At 39.2% G+C, this 4,059-nt stretch overlaps 1 long non-coding RNA gene across 1 annotated transcript; it reads right to left on the bottom strand.

The window, feature by feature from the left end:
- Nucleotides 1-1,469: 1,469 nt before the first annotated feature.
- Nucleotides 1,470-2,278, bottom strand: LOC141399636 (uncharacterized). The gene is made up of 3 exons (XR_012411888.1): nucleotides 1,863-2,278; nucleotides 1,658-1,802; nucleotides 1,470-1,588 (listed from the first exon to the last, which is right to left on the bottom strand). It is a non-coding gene; the product is annotated as an uncharacterized lncRNA (long non-coding RNA).
- Between the last annotated feature and the right edge of the window lie 1,781 nt (nucleotides 2,279-4,059).

The raw sequence follows: 4,059 nt of genomic DNA on the forward strand, positions 1-4,059 counted from the left end.
TGCCTTAATTGTAAGTTTTACAATAAAAATTCGCTTAATAATATACTTAAGAACCTGCATCTGCATTAAATGTGCTATACTCTTACTGTATTAATTCTTAGCAAATGATATTACACACTAAAGAAAACAACTAGCTATGACTCAACAAAAGTCACCTAAAATTATTATTATATTACAATGTAGAAAACCTGTGGTACCCACTCTAATGTTTTTCCTCGCTTAGCAAACAGATTAATCTGCCATCGGGGCAAAAATTCAATGTAAAGATACAAATAACGGAAAAGAGGTAAAAAGAGAGTAAAAATATGTACTCACTTACTCATTATAACTCCGGCACGCAGCTCCAACGATGAAAGGCCTTTCTGTAGTTGAAGATGATGTTAGGAGATCGCCATACACAAATTACAAAAAAAAATTGATTTACTTTTCCTTTAGATTTGATTTCGCTGAGCTAGACAAATCTGAAATGTGACAATGATTACAGAGTGCTTGTACTGATCTCTCAGCTCTGTTAGCAGCAGCAGAATATGACAAAATGCACATACCAGAAAAGTGGGGGGATAGCCCATAACAACAAAATCTGTACTTTATGTTTTATTCCTCCTTCTTTATTAATTATGTATGAAACTGATACCCCGGTATGAATGTGCGTTTGTCAGATTCTCTAGCTGTTAATGGGTTGAGGCAAAGGCACAATAAAGAATAAGGTACCAAGAGATTTCCTTTCAGTGGTGCTTAAAACTATTCAGATTTAAATTCTTAATATTTTAGACCTTAGTTCAGATTATGGAACTTAAATAATTGCGTAGTTAAACAAGCAAAGATAAATTACTCGAGAAAATTCTAGTTCTCAAAAATTTAGAACTAAAAAAAAAATAATTAATTTACAAAATTTCTAGATTCCTGCGTAAATTTTGTTTGCACTCGTGGAATATGACCGCATTCATTAGCTGAAGTAGAAGGAGTTAAGCGCATTTATAATATAACTCAAATATGACGTAGAATTAATCGCATGATCACTAACATTCGACACGGTCGGAAATCGATTGAGGCCGGTCGATGGGCTACAAACAATCTTGTAATGCTCAACAAATTTGAATAGTTTTATGTGCCTCCGCACCACGATTAAGAGTTAGAAAGTTCACTAGACGCGCCGGTAAAAAGCAATTACTTAGTTTTTTTTCCCGTCCATGCCAAACTAACTTACAAATATGTACATTTCAATTATGCTCACAAGATGATTATCAATTTTTTTGCGGCGAAGAGAGTTTCAGCGACGATTTTGTTATTTATGCATCAATCTGCAACTTATCATAAAAATAATTGTTGATATGACTGCAACTTTTGTATCACCACGGTTTGGGGGACAACTTAAAATTTCCAGGTCTTCTTTACCGTTTTATATTCTTTCGCATTCCACTTTTAAACACATGTGCTGTCTGTTTTCGCAGGCAAACTAAATGATCGATAGGCTGGCTGGTCTCACTGGCTCGATTTCGGTGAACAAAAAAACAGTATTTTTATGGCCCCTTTTGGTTGTTGTGCACACACATCGACATGACATTTGATTTAAAGCTGGGTGCCAATCCTAATAAGAGCAAAGAGACAATGCTGTAATTCCTAAAATCCCTGTTACACAACCGAATCAAACACTCACCGATTAAACGAGATGGCACTTCAATTAATAATTAAAGTTAGTGACGACAAAAGAGGATGATTACAACATAATTCCCAATTAGTCATAAAGATCATTCGAATAGGCCTTCTCCAATCACAAGGTTTTGCAATGTTTCGCACTGAATCTAAACGGTGTATCGATGTTTGCATTAAAACATTAAGAAATTTTACACCTGCTAACTCACCAGCTTGATACGCAATAAAACTTAGCAAAAAAAATGTCGAACAACTTTTGAATATTGATTTCCTCAGAACAGAAATTAGGTTAAACAAACCATTGAAGTGAAACTTTACCGGTATGAAGTAAGTAGCAAAATGGCAGAGGCTAAGAAGTCATGAAGACTCGAAACCCATCTCTCGCTGATGAAAACCAGCGAGTTTCCAGTCAATTCGTGTTATAAAAACAAAAATGCAGAGCTAAGGATGATACTAACTTAAAGCGTTAATCGATTAACTGGGACAAAAATCAAATGTAGATGGCGCTGCCTGCAATTTCCCTACTTAACTTTCAAATTAGTTTCCGGAAAAAATCTACAAAATTTGATGGCAAGTGCATCTCTACACACCCCCCAGCCAAAATCAGACTTCGGGGACTATAACGTTCCCGAAAGCTGATACCACTTGCCAAACCATACCATCTTAAAGTCGCCTACTGGCGGATATCTTTGGCGTGGTAAGTGCCAACTGGATTGCCCTGGAGGTCTGTCAACTCATAGTAAGAGTTACCCAATTTCTTCTTGATACGAGCTTTACAAAACGTGGGAGCGAGTTTAGCATTAAACCCTTGTTCGAAACAGCTCTGTTTATAATTTCTACGGAAGACTTCCTGTCCCTCCGTAAAGCACACTTCCCTCGAACGAAGGTTATAGGTTCTCTCATTTCGCAAGAACTGTTTCCGAACAATTTCCGACGCCCTTTTAGCCACAATATCCCTCGAATCATTTCGGTCAAACTGAACTGAGCGGTCTTCAAGCATTTCCAGCTGCCGTAAAAGAGGATAAATTGCCCCGTGGGTTATCATGTTCTGACCAAACGCTAAATAATACGGAGATGTGCCTATTGCAGAGTGTTTGGAAGAACGAAGTGAGCAACAAATACTACTAAGTAGTTCATCCCAATTCTTTTGATCGGGCTTAATATACGACTTGATAGCGGCTAATACAGAACGGTTAACCCGCTCGGAGGCGTTAGCCTGGGGGGAATGCACAGCAGTGTAGACGTGGTTAATACCATATCCTTTCAATAGATTATTGAAAATAGTAGACTTAAATTGGGAGCCATTGTCCGATACAATGGATTCCGGAACCCCAAAGGTGTGAAACAGATCACATTCCAGGTAGTTAACTACCACCTCCGCTGTAAATTTTTTTATGGGTTTTAAAAATGGGAACTTAGAAAAATGATCGAGAGCTATAAATATTCCGATATGTCCCGATTTTGAGCGTGGATAGGGACCCAAAAAATCCACATACAACTTTTGAAAGAAACGACACGCTTCAGTGGTCTGACCCATGGGGGGTCGAAGGACCGTATTGGGATGCTTCACGGATTTACAAATCTCGCAACCGTTTACATATGCTTTGACGTCCACTGCCAAATTCGGCCAAAAGAAAAATTGACGTATTCTAGCGAGGGTCTTGTTTATCCCACAATGTGATGAGAGTGGATGATCATGTGCCTTCTTGAGCACATCCGGGACTAAGCCCTGTGGAACCCAAAGTTTCCAAACCATGTCATCATGAACCCTATCACCATTCGCATGTTCAGTTCTTCGATACAAAAATCCATCTACTATCTTAAGGTCAGGCATCTGGTCAATATTCTTGCTAATCTTTTCCAAGAGCCGCAGATACTCGTCCGACTTGAAATGGGCAGAGTTTAAGTCTATGAATGATCCCGCATCTTCATCCACCTCGGAGACACTTGCCAAACAAAATGAAGACAGGTCCTCTGTGTTGGCTCTAGAATGCGTATCAGGGACTATGTTCAAGACACCGCGTCTATGTTGTATGTGAAATTTGTACGCCTGCAGCTTTAAAGCCCACCGAGCCAGCCTTGAACTTAGGTCAGTCTGGGACATGAGCCACTTCAATGACGCATGGTCAGTGATAATAGTGAACTCATGTCCTTCGACGTATGGCCTGAACTTTTTAACACTTAGCATTGCTGCTAAGCATTCTTGTTCGGTAACTGAATAATTGCGTTGGGCTTTGTTGAGTTTCCTCGACATAAAGGCGATAGGAACCTCTTCACCCTCCGCATTCTTCTGTACCAATACACTTCCTATACCTGTTTTACTAGCATCGCAGTGTATAAAGAACGGCTGCGAGAAATTGGGGCTGTGTAAAACAGGGGCTGAGCTCAAGTGCGACTTCAAAACCT

This window comes from Musca autumnalis, unplaced genomic scaffold (assembly GCF_047663935.1).
Source record: "Musca autumnalis isolate F117 unplaced genomic scaffold, ASM4766393v1 scaffold_3, whole genome shotgun sequence".
NCBI lineage: Eukaryota > Metazoa > Arthropoda > Insecta > Diptera > Muscidae > Musca > Musca autumnalis.